The 13702-nt window shown below is 40.5% G+C and overlaps 1 protein-coding gene across 1 annotated transcript in view; it reads left to right on the forward strand.

Moving 5' to 3' along the window:
• The window catches only part of fbln2 (fibulin 2), a 75128-nt gene that overhangs the window by 20018 nt on the left and 41408 nt on the right, over positions 1–13702 (forward strand). The window lies entirely within an intron of this gene.

A 13702-nucleotide genomic window follows, 5' to 3' on the forward strand; every position in this document is an offset into this window, starting at 1 on the left:
CAGCAGGAAAGTGCAGCATCAAGCAGCTAATCATGCAAAAATGTGCTTTATGTGTTTGTTGGACTTCAGTCGACAAACACTGCGACCTGCTGTTGAGTACAAAAAAAGACGCCTTTGTTTACTTTTGAGAAGGAGTGGAGGTAATTGGGGGAACAGAAAATTGTTATTTTTGCAGCTAATCAATGCAACAAGGCGTCTCGTAGCTTTCAAGGAGAGCATGTTTAGCAGTTGGAGGTCGGGGCTCGAGTACTGGAGCGGGGTTGTTGCTACCAAATGAGTCAGAACTGACGTGAAGAACTTGAAAAAGAAAAAAATGTGAACAGTCTATCCAAAAGTCTTCCATTGACTTCGATTTTATTGAGGTGAAGATCAACTGTCTGCATTGCGAGGTTCCACTAGAAGTGTTTTTTTTCATCATAATTTGTGTGAAACAACCTTCGTTATAAAGTTGAGATATAATATTATTACGTTCTACTTCACCAGATGTAACATACCCTGAAAATGGACGATATACTTTGAATGTAATGGGCATTACTAAATTTTACAGTGACTGAAAACAAACCTATCCGTCTGTACATGAGAATATTAGACTTTGCTATTCAGTGAGCATGCAAAATTTAAGAATGACTTTGTTCACAGAAAGAGAAAGGTCTTGGGTCTTGCATCAACTGAGCACAAAACCCACTGTGAATTATGAATCATATCATAACAAAGAAAGGTGTTAAATCAGCTGTTTAAAGTATGTATGTGTGTGGGTTGAATCAGACAGTAAAGGTACAAGAGTAGCTGTGTATCTCATGTCTGCCTTCAGCTCTGTAACGGTTAGGATGTATTAGCAGTTTTTGGTGTGGTTTGTGACGCTATCGTAGGATAAATGTGCTTAAGGATCGCTCAGCTTTTGTCAATATGTGCATTTTATAATGATATTGTTTCATTAATGCACACGAGACCAACTGAAACGCTTCTGATTTTCATGTAGCGTGAGTAATTTTGTGATATAAGTGTTCATTTATTTATGTAAAGAAGTTGCAATTTTCAATTTTATATCAAAAATTCACCAAGTGACAAAACCATGGGACAGTGCAAAAGGGGCTGCTTATGATGAACCAACAGAGGATTATCAGTAGAATCTGCAGATTCTACAGCCCACGATTTCTTCTTACAGTCACTAGCCGAAGCTCACGGCCATAGATGAGGAACCAACACCAACTGGTGAACATTTATTCTGACTCTAAATGAATGCTGAGGTTGCTGCATACAGTCACTGCTTTGTGTGACACATGTTTGCTATCAGTTTCAACATGTTAAAAAACTTGTTCACAACTTGTTTCCACGGCCCCAACAGGCCAAAAAGAAATCAGCTGTTGAAGGTTTAATATGTAAAATGAAAACCGGATTTGAAACGGGGCAAACAGAGCAGCCCAGCAGAAATGGTTCAACAGTGAGAGGTCCACATGAAAAAGACCACATAATCCAGTCTAAAACCAAAGATGGTTTGCGTTTCTGGCTAAACAAGCAAGATAATGTACACATGAAATGGATAGGGCCAGACCTGTATGTTAGCTCAGCCAGCCACACTCCGTTTCTGTGCAAATAATATGAAACCGATATCTAAATAATCTAATCCGGCCACGTTCCCCAAACAAATCTTTCTCACCTTCTCTGTATCTGTAAAGGCCCCGTTGCAAAAGCCGGGCGCCTTTTTACCCGCTTCAGAATGTGAGGAACTAAAGTTGTGGATTTTCTTCCTCTTATGCCAGGTCATATGCCTATTGACTGCTGAAATGCTCATTGCCTCTGTCAGGAAAGCGTTCAAAATGGATTTCACATTTTCAACTTTGGGACTAAAACCCTCCACAGTGAGGCTGTGACAGGCAGATGTGAGAGGCTGATTTGAAAGCGAGTCTGGCATTTTGTTGCCAGGTGGGCAGCTCTCTCAAACTCTTTGCTTTCAAGGCAACGTCTGGTCTGCGGCTCAGATCTCATCCACACTGGCGCTGCTGCTGCTGGTGGATTCCTACCAGAATGATCCTGCCTGACGCTGGCCGGATTAAGCGTAATGCAGTTTGACAGAGAGAGAGAATGTCTGAGAATATTAAGGAAATTACTCATTTCTCATGTTTGTTATGGTGAATAACTTTCGAATTTCGGCACCATGTTGGCGTAGTTGACCGTAGTTCAACTGTATGTTGATCAAAAAAGGCCGAATTCAATCTGGAATTTTGTGCCGAAGTTGACCTGCTGTCTCATATTTAGATAAAAACATCAGCAGACATTTCTCACGAAGCAGCCCGGAGTAAGAGCCCAGGGGTGCTGCGATGGACAGGCTGCTGTCGACTGGGGTGTCTGGGGCTGATAGATTGCCAGACATGAAAAGAGCTGAAGGGTGGTGGGAGGCCGGGTGGGCACACTGGGCTTTGTAGGAGATTAGCATTTCTAGGCAAAGCAAGAGAATTACTGTTGGAAAGCATCAACATAGCTGTTAACTCTGTTGTGTCAGAAACCAAAGTCAAAGGGTGAGTAGGAAAATACAGTATGTCTCGCTTTGCCTCTGAGGAAGGTGGAGACGAGATGCGCAGCTTTTACTGTACGGACCTTTATTTTTTTCGATTTGTGTGAAACCTCATACTTACAGCCCTGACTCAGTGGAAGGACATGCCTTTCAAGCACTGAGTTCATTATATTCTCATCTGCTTCACAGATGAGACCCTGGGGGGCTGAGTGGGAAGAAAGGCTGAGAAAAAAATGGAGATGATGCTCTCACATCACTGTGGTCATTTAAAAAACAAAAAACTCACATGGATTTGGGAAAGTTTTTCATAAGGTGACCCTGACGAGATCGAGAAATTCCACAGCTATGCACTGATTGTCTATTTGCACAAAGAACACAATCTTTCTTTTAAAAACACACACCTGTCTTTCCCGCCGACGCTGAGAAGTGGCCAAAGGGGAAATCGTTACAAGAGGTGTGATCTTTGGCTGGCCGTGTTTTCTGCTCACAGGAAACAGAAAATTAAAATGTAGAGTGTGAAGTTCACACTTGAGTCTGAACATTCAGGGAAAGCAGCTTTTTTTATTATTATTATTATTATTATTCTCCTGAGGTTTTCCTAAAGTCATTCAACACAGGGCAAGGGCAGAATGTTAACTGGAAGTTCAACAGTTGTAATAAACTGACTTTATTATGATCACTTATAGGTGATTAAATGTTGGACTGAGCTCATGAATTCAGTGTCCGTCAGTCTGAGCACAGTCGAATGAGAAGAAGGGCTGATTTATTGGAATACTTTCACTTGTAGGCACTTTTTTAATTGATCCAGTATAAATAAAAAAGAAGAACAAATTAGGAAAACCCCGTCCACTCTGGCCAAACACTGATGCCGCTCCAAATATTTGTGAATCAAAAAGACTACACAAGGGACGGGGTTCAGTTTTTCCATCAGCACTTAAAACATTTGAGTTCCATTCAGCTGCTCAGTACTTTATTACAACAAACATCACACGTGACCAACAGATGATTGTGGAAACACTGAGGGCTTAACCTTTTCCACAGTTGCTGTTTTTGGCCAGTGTCCAGCGGTTAATACAGACCATGTGGGCCAAAGAAGGAAGGCTACTTAAACATGTACAACATAAATTAATTACATTCTCGAATAATTAAGAAATAGAAATAGCAGCTGTGGCTCAGATGGAAGAGTGGGTTGTCCACGAGGTTGACGGTTCGATCCCCAGCCTCTCCACATGCTGAAGTGTCCTTAGGCACTAAAACACTAAAAGCTGAACCTTGCACAGCAGCTCTGTCGCCATTGGTGTGAGTGGGAAACATTGTAAACTGCTAAGGCAGAAAAGTGCCATCAGCTTTTAGTAATCCGGTGAACTGTGGCCTGATTGGTTCCTCCAGATTGTCCAGTTTCATTTGGTAATTTATTGGTTTTATTTTTATGTTTGGACCATATATAACTGGTCCAGACTTTCACTGTGCTGCTCAGAGGAGGTTGGCATCAAAATACAATAAAATGTGGTTTTATCTTTACAAATCTTTACAACTTAAATCCACTGATTGGTGCTGCCTTATGGCTTTAACATTAATCGGCTTTAGTTTACATTTACTCTGGCATTATCTGCTGTTAATTTACATGTCCGGGTTTCCACACTTGCTATCCTCAAGTGTACCACATTTGGAACTGATGTGTAAAAAGTTTTAAAGAACACATGGTGAGTTCATTTTGTAATAAAACAAAATAAAAGAATTGGAAGAAGTAGGAAAATATTTGACCAGTAGCACTTTGAAGCTACTATAAATTTCACATATTTGCAGCCTTTGAGTTGCTTCTTTTCAGATGTGGATTTCTGTGATACAGTCTACAACAGGGGTGTCCAATCCTGGTCCTCCAGGGCCACAGTCCTGCATGTTTTAGATGTTTCTCTCTTCCAACAATTCAAATAATCAGGATCGTTATCAGACTTCTGCAGAGCTTGATGATGAGCTGATCATTTGAATCAGGTGTGTTGGAAGAGGGACACATCTAAAACTTGCAGGATTGTGGCCCTCGAGGACCAGGATTGGACACCCCTGGTCTACAACTTTGGTTGATAAGCAGCGTGATTACAAACAAACAAATTGACACATCAAGCAATGGACATAACAGAACGTAAAGTGAGACGAGCAGATTATGGGAAATTCTAACAATTGAATGAATTGGACTGAAAAGCCACGGTGTATTAAAACTGTTCTCCGTCTTCTCCTATCAAATGTATTTCAGCAGCTTGAGATTTAATGTTCCTCAGAATATGAATGATATTCCAACCGGTCCCTCGTATTGTTATAGAGACAGAGTAAGTCAGTGCTGCTCTGCCTGCTTTATTTATTTAGGAAGCGTACAGATGAATGACCGTCACTGTTTTTCAGGGTGAGAAAAAAAAACCTGCAACTGTGCCGGAGCAGTGGCTGCTGAGGTAGTTAGCATCCTCGCATTGTTCTAAACCATTACCCCGCTCTGGCCTGCTCGTATTATTATCACACTGTAAAAGCAACACTCCCCCGAGTGCCTCGTCGCTCCATTCATACCGGCTGCACAAATAAACACGCCGGGACAGAAAGCACTCAGAGGCGGCGAAGATAGAATCCATCATGCTTTATGTCCGTGAAAGTCCAGCGAGAATGACGAGAGTTCAGAAAACATGTGGTGAAGACGGTGTTGTTTTATCTCCATCCAGCTTATGTTTGCCACATGCAGCTCACTTTATGCCTTCATTTCTCAATTCTTACTGCACTTTAACCAATATTCTGGTTTAATGGACAGTGAAATTCAAATATCTTGAGCAACTTCTGAAACTTTTAAAGGTTTTAATATTTAACAAGCTTGCTAGCACGAAAACTTTGCACTGAAGTTGACATGAATGTTGTTTTAATTTGGGTTTTCAGACGTTCAACTGCTTCAAGACACCACGGGAAACAATTTTCGGCTAAACAAAAGAAAAAAAAACAGATAAATCCACTTTTCGATACCGAATCAGGAACTACAATCAGAGATAGGCAACATTTAGTAGTGTGAGTTGAACAAAACACACCTAAACAGAGTGAATATTAAACGTATTCTTATCAAATGGACAGAAGCGTGTCTCCAAAGGAACGCTAATGTTGATCCATCTGTTGCTAAGAATCAACATGAATGGCACCCATCTTTCCGAGGTCCCAGGCAGCCACAGAATGCAGAAAATAGAATTCTTGGATTTATTTACCATATTTACAACCATGTGGAGTTCAGCTTTAATCTCATGGTGGACACAGGGCAAAACAACAACCAAAAGGATCTATTGTGCTCAGGATGGTGGCAAACTGAAACACACCCACTTGCCTTCTTAATTAACAAAACAGGGAAAACGATTAAACAAAAATGGCCGCTCCACCCTTACGAGCCAAAGAAGAAGTACAAGGCAGTATGCTGATGTGGCCAGTTGCTAGATGAGCAGCATATTATATAATGTCTGTGGACCAATCGACTTCAGGATGGTAGCTAGAGAGCCAATCACAGGCTGGTAACGGGACGATCCAATTTATACTGGCATCCACACCTGCTGTCACAATAAGTGCACAAAAAAGGAAAACAAGACAAAATCTTACCACCATCTCAGTTGCTCGCCAACAAGTTCAACTAACTTCATCTTTCTAAGGTGATGCTACGTCTGTGTTCATCAGCAGTTTGTTCCTCTCCCTCAATATGTGGCCCCTAAACTGTGTATTTACACACTCAGCATGTATTCAGACATTTTTTTTGGTTCAACTGTCTTAACAACTGCTTCTGAAAAAAAAAAAAAGAGAAACTGACCATCAAAAAGAGCTAAAAGTGCAAAGACTGGTAACTCCAGACATGTGTGATGAGTCTCTGTTGGTCTGACAGCACAAGTGACTCCTTTCATGTCATTTGATGGATTGCTAATATTGATCAGCTTTTTAGAGGCTTTCCACTTCATCTGTTTATTCTGAGGAAAACCATATCACACATCAGTCTGTTAAATTATGAATTCATTTAAACGTTATTGGAGAATATTGCTACATTTCCCTGCTGGTTTTACTCCCTATTACTGTTTCCATTCCGTCGGATCAACAGCGGTCGGCACTAATTGGCTGATATTTCTGGACAGCTATGTACCAGCATGATAAATCAGCAACTCAATATATCGTCACCTCATTAGCTCCTGGAGCACCCACACTCAGTGACGTTAACGGCCGCGGACATTAGTTATGTCACATGTTGCAGGAGGTCGCCTGGATGTTGTTCTACTTCCTCAGACGGCACAGATGTGTTGACATGTGTCTCAGTGTGGTGTGAGGCAGGTCTGCTCGGCCAGACAGAGTAATGATGGGCGAGCAGTGTGAGGCCGGGCTAATCTGTCCACACCAGTCCCGTGGGAGCTCCTTAAGAGGACGGATGTCTCGTATTTTTGGTCTATCTGCTGCATAACAGGCTGCTTTGAAAGGGGAGGCAGCGATGCCGTCTCCGAAACTCTGTTGATGCTTTCAACAATAACTATTGACACAAGTGTGGTTTCAGAGCTATAAATACAAGCGCTTGTTTCCATTGTTTCTCTGGTAATTAGAGGGCGACTCCTGACCGTTAAGCTGCATCTGACTCCGGGGCTAAACCTCATGTTTGGCCTTTGGCAGCCACTCCTGGAACATACTTCACACAACAGTGGGGCATTTGCTCTGCTCCCAGCTTCTCCATATAGTGTCAGTGAGAAAGAATGAACCTGTGACTTCCTTTGATTTCTTTTTACTCTGTACAAAATCAGACTTGGATTTTGTTTTTGCTTCTCAAAATATTTCAGGCGATCTATGAGGAAGGATGGATAACCAAATTGGCATGTTGGGAAACTGGTCATGGGCCGTAAAAAATCTGTTTTCCAACATACACGATTATTTATTAGCCACACGAGGTGTGGCTAATAAATAATAAGACTAGGCTTATGTTTAGATTGTTAAGATTGAGTACATTATTATTTTAATTATTATTAAAATTGCATCTAAATATATATATTTTTTAATTTGCTAAGTGAATATCACCATGTATTGAAGTAGACTTGAAGCTAGTGATCAAGACCACGATGAAAAACGTTTACCGAGGTAGCAAATCAAGTGAGAAGTCGGGTCATTTCCTCATAGACTTCTATACAATCAGCTTTATTTTTGCAACCAGAGGAGTCGCCCCCTGCTGGCTGTAAAGAGAATGCAGTGTTTTGAGGTTTTTTTGGTGATTCTATGGGAGAGTGCCAAAGTAAAACTCGTTAACAGATGCCTCGATGTGGAGCGTTTCGCGTATTAAGATATATTATCAATAGTAGCACCACGTGATAAGATATTAACCAACGTGTAGCATGTTGTCAACCATGATACACAAAGGAAATATTGGCTGTCAGTTCATCAATTCAGTGGATGCTATCAACAAGATTGATAAGAACCACATCCCTTGGCAACTCTTGGTGACGTTAAATGATTTTAATACAACCCAGTACTCTGTTCTGAGTTCAGGTTTTGGATCACTACTAAAATGGATTTATTTTCACATTTTTAAAGTATTATTTTTGACCAGCATCCTCTCAGCTACTATCCATACTGAAGAAATAATACTTCAAGAAACATATTGGAACATGTTATTGACAGCACCACTAGGAAGCCAATCAGAAGTGTAGTTCTCCTAATTCCACATATTTGCAGCTGGAAACGTCACTTCTGCTTCTAAATTACTCATCAGCTTACAGCAATCATGTGCATTTTCTTCAGGAAATGCTCAGTCTTTTTATTTTGTAAATCTGTTAGAAATTCACACAACCTAAGTTCAGTATTAACGATGGCGAGTTCTCCATTTTGTTGCTTTGTGTTGCAGAAGGACTGGGTCACAACCTAGTTCTTTGCTCTGATTTGTTTTATTGTGTTAGAAATTTTATTCCATAAATGTCTTGAATTGGACCTCTCTTTGGGAACCATCATTAAAAACTGTTTTCATTGTCATTTTATGTGATGATTTTTTGTTCAAGTTAATTTATTATTTAGTGGAATAAATAACATCATAGTGAGAGAAAAAGCTCATAAATATTCCCTAAAAAGAAAAACCCTAAATCATACATTTAAACTTCTTGTTTTGTCTGACCAACAGACAAAACAAATAAATGCGCTGATATTTACTATCATAATAAATTGGGAAATGACTTAAAGGATTAATCATTTATTCAATTAATTTGGGTGAATCGAGTTATTGTTCCAGCTCCAGCGTTCTGCTTGGTTTCTTCATGCTTGGGAAAATAGCAACACTGCCAGGAGCCTACATCAGGGATCAAACCAGTAGAGAGAGTGGAGATGTTGTGTGAGCTGTTTTTTTTTTTCCATTCATATTAATCCATCAGTGCCGCTGGAAGAATGAAACATACCTTCACCTCGTTCCTCGTTGGGATTAGAAGCAGATTTCACAGATTGCATTGAGACTCGTCAGTAAAACGCGGATAAAGCAGCCTGAGATATTACCGTGTTTGAGATTAGCATCTGTTTAAAGCAGCTTCTCAGCCAGGACATCGATTCTACAATAAAAATGTTTTACAGAGTGAAACACAAATGTCTTGGGGTGGTTAAAACGAGAAGCTGCTTTTACTTTAAAGCCTCTTCTTTTCTCAACTTGACACTATTTTCTGAAGACAGTGCTCACAAATTATGCAGAGTAAGCCGCAGACTGCCTTTTGCTTTAAATGATTGTTTACTGAGCTTTAAAAGGATCCGGGATGAAGCTGAATGCAGCCAAGTGAAATAAAAAAAAAAAAGAGTTTCAAAGTGAGGCTCAGAGCGTAACTGTTTAAGGCCTTTCTGGTTCTATGGTTCTGTTTTATCTGAATGTACCCTGTGCAGTATGGGATTAGCATAGTTGAGACGTATTACACTTGGAGGTAAATGCAGCGGATATTACATCAAGGAAATAACGAATGCAGAAAATCTGCCTCTAAATCTGATCACATTGCCGTATTTGACACCATGTGGAGCAAAGTCTGTGATGTAGCTGGTTTTAATTAAAAGAAATAAGCTTCCTGTTTCAAGAGAAATTCGCTCAGTGAACTCTAATCACTTCTGCTGTGTGTGTGTGTGTGGATAAAGCGGCCGTTTGTTCACGTCTAGATGCTTTCATGCATCAGAACAATATGAAAGTTGCTGAAATTGTCCCGTATTTGCTGTTTTGTTTTTTTTTTCTTACATAAATTAGCTCCTCAAAAGTTATAAAACAAAAGCTTCATTTCACAGCAGCGTGAATATGAAGAATATGCAAATGTGCTGCGGCGTACGTAAGCCAACGAAGGTTTATTGAGTTGAAAAACAAAAGCTCTTTGTCGGTGGCTTTTCTTCAAAGGGCAGGGAGTGAAGTTGGGTGTGCGCGCCCGAGTGTTCATGCTAATATGTGGATAAAAGCAGCAGAGTGAGACGGCTTTGGGTCTGACGTGGAGGCGATGGGAAGGCTGATGAGCTCTTGATGCTCTGTAGTGGCAAACAGCAGTGTGTTCATCCACCGACTGAGCCTCATGAAGTGCAGCCAGGTTTGCTGTGACAGTGGTGGTGGAGGAGGAGGACGGGGGGGCGGCGGCGTTTGAATCGCTGTGGGATTCGCACTGTGGAGAAGAATGCTCGTGATCAGTCTGATGGCTGCCACGTCAGCACCTCCTTGACGTAGGCAAGCTCTCTTTCAAATCAGCTCATTTTTAAGCAACCGAGTGATTTATTTTTTTTTCTAGTTTAAGCATCAACAGAAGTGAGAGGTTTAGAAATATGAAATGCATTCATTCAATTATGGGAATTTAATTGGTTCCTGGTTTAAAACACGTTTTATGCTCATTTCCCTCAGTTGATGACACTGAAAAGGTTCCATTTCTCCTCAGAGTAAATTGATGGTAAAAATGGAGATGGCTTTGAAGAGGAGTCATTACTGAAATATTATTTTTGGTGTTCTTCCACTCAGTGACTAATGTGGCCAGTTAATGATAGCAACTGATTTAATTTGCAGGGTCATTCATAAAGAGCTTCAGTAACCAATACTGCTTTCTTAGTGATGCACATTCAGCTCTGTGTCAGTGAATAAAAAAGAACTGCCTCAGTCTGCTCCACATGCAGTGCTTTTCTAAAATAGATAGTGCAGGGTTATGTGATGTCCCTCAGTTTTAGTTTCTTAACTTGACTTCTGAGATACATTCAGAGATACACAGAATGGACCATTTATCACAAGTGGTTGTGATGGATTCGCTATAGCAGAGAAGGCCCCTCTGTTCAAGGGACACCTCAATGAGTCAAAGCAGCTGCAAGGACTCTGTTGATACAGGTTCAGGCATCGTCACAGGTGAGCCAGAACACTGACAAATGAAGCAAATGACCTTAATTATGTAACGACAATCAAAACATCAACATCTGAGAAACATCAGAGAGTAAGTGAACAGTCAGATCTTATTGTCAACATGTGGGCTGCAGGAGAAATGGGCAGCTTTACAGACATGAACTAGACTTTGCCCATGTTTAGCCCAATTGTAACTTAACACATGACTGGGTCAGTGCATCTCCTGAACAGCCAGACTTGTGAGGTGTTCCTGGTGAGCAGTAGTGCGTATACCTACCAACAGTGGTCTGAGGACGTGCAGAACTTTAACCAGCAACAGGTTATTGGAGGCTTCTGCTGGAATCTTCACCAAGGCAGCTCCAACTTCCAGAATTCAAAGCATCTGCTGCTAACATCTTGGTGCCACAGACACCTCTAAAGGACTTCACCAATCTTGACATTACATGAGGAGGAAGTTGAGGCACCAGTCAGCACTGGTATTAGACAATGATCACAAATGACTATGAATGTCCTGACCAAGATTATTTTGCGCCCTCAATCCAGCATGATGGATGAATTTACCCTCGCTGTAATCGTTTTGACCTTGTCGCTATCTTGAGGAAACTTCTCTCCTTTAAAAATATCTTTCAGTGTGTGTTGTCTGAGTTAGTTGAGTGAACTCACTTGACTGTTTCCTTTTTAGGTGTCGTATCAAACTGGTTTTAAATACCACTCTCTGTATTAAATGAAGCTTTGTTACTCTCAAAATACTCGATACTGCAGATGTTACACACAAATGTTGGATTGCTCCATTTTCCAACTTAAAATGTGTCCAGACAGAAAACACTGCTTGTCTGACGGTGGGCGTAAACCAATGATCGAGCTTAGAGTTGGGCTCAATGAAGCTTATATTAATCAGTTAGAAAATCCTTTGATCGGCTGACACATGATGCATCGATTATATATAGCGCAAGTACTTTTCACATGGTCGGTGGCTCTTAAAGGGGTTTTATTAGGTTGCTCGAGAATGCAAACATTAGCTGCCAGTTAGCCTTTAAAAGTGCTCAGTGCTTTTAATTTTGATGAGCGGTTTCAAATACTCCGTGGGAGTTGTGGATTTCTTTTCTTGATATATTTTTAATAACCTGGGCTTGTACTAGCAGAACTACTCTAGGGACAGCAGCGCTGGTTGGTACATTCCTCTAGTCCAGACTAAAATATCTCAACAACTACATCCTAAAAAGTCATGTGCTCTGCTTTCAGGCTGCACTTGAGGAGACAAAATAGACCCGTTTTTAGCAAATTTCCCAAAATAATTCAACAGCATCATTTAAGGGAACTGACTCTGTTGTAAACCACATTAATACTATCCAAGTGCTGCATTAGAGGAGGATTTTGTTAATTATTCTTTTAAAAAGGTGGAGAATACTCGGAGTAATTCCAGATACACATGTCCGTCCAACCCCCCACCATACTGTGCTATGATTAATTTTGAGCCACCACCATCTCTCATATTAAATCGTCCCAGATCGACATCATCCCCTCTAAACTCTTGAAAGATGTATGGCCCACTGTCAGTCCCTGCATCCTATCAATTATTAATTGCTCCTTGGCCACTGGTATTTTTCCTTCTCATTTATCTCATTAAACATGCAACAGTTAAACCCCTGTTAAAGAAACCCAATCTTGACCCGCTCACTCCCAGCAATTACCTTCTCATTACTAAAAGTTCTTTCCTGTATAAAGTGTTGGAGAAAGTTATTGCTTCTCTGCTTATATGAGCGCCAATGACATTTTCGATACATTTCAGTCTGTTAGAGTGATTTACATAGCAGTGAGACAGCCTTTTGGGGGACAAATGATCTTCTCCTTGCTGCAGATTACACTGAAAGTGCAGTATTTGACATAGTAAACCAATCCTTACTTTTACAGCATCCTTATACTTGGGTTGGTTTAAAAGGGTCTTTTAACTTTACGCTCAAACCTAATAGACTGTATTCTGCTGATACTGGAAATGCCCAGTCGTTAGTTTCCCATTTCTATTATGGGGTTCCTTAAAGGTCAGCCTTGGAGCTGTCTCTGTTTTCTATCCATGCCCTGTCCTTCGGCCAGGCTATCAGTAAACATAATGTATGGTATCATGGTTATGCTGACGACACACTGCTGTATGTTTCCTTGCAGTCCAGTTCTCTGAGCAATCTAACCCATCATTCTGATAGCGTCTTCTGATATTAATTGCTAACCCTCTTAAAATTTCCTTAGGCTTCATGATTACAAAATGTAATTTCTCTTGTTTGCCTCACCCGCTTCTGTCAATCCAAGTACTAGAAATTTGCATGTGTTGTTTTATTCTGACCTTTGTTTTGGTGAACAAGTCAAAAAGGTTGCTCAGTCCATCTTCTTTTACCTTAAATTCATTTTTAAAATGTAATCCCTCTTTTCCTTTCTGGATCTACACAGGATAGTCTGTATTTCCCCCATGTAGATTTTCTATGATGCATTCTACAAAGGTATTACTCAGGCTTTGCAACACGGTCTTCATTTGGTTTACAAAAGCTGCCAGGATCATCAGTTATCAAAAAAACAGAATAAGTCTGATTCTGGCCTTCCTGCCATGACTCATTTCTGATCTATTTTCTGATTTGTTTATGTTTTATTGTTGTTTTGTTATGTCTTGTTAAAGATCTACCAAACAGAATTAGGTACAATGATTCTTAAGGACAGTCGTGATCATGCTGCCATTTTTTGTAGAGACTGAAAGTCGGTACAGATTTTTTTTGCACCCCTCAGGATGAATTGTAGCAACTTTAGTTGTCCCTCAACTGTTCATCCAGCACCATATGGGTCCCATAAACTATACT

Source organism: Stegastes partitus, unplaced genomic scaffold, assembly GCF_000690725.1.
Source record: "Stegastes partitus isolate 25-593 unplaced genomic scaffold, Stegastes_partitus-1.0.2 Scaffold690, whole genome shotgun sequence".
Taxonomy (NCBI): Eukaryota; Metazoa; Chordata; class Actinopteri; family Pomacentridae; genus Stegastes; species Stegastes partitus.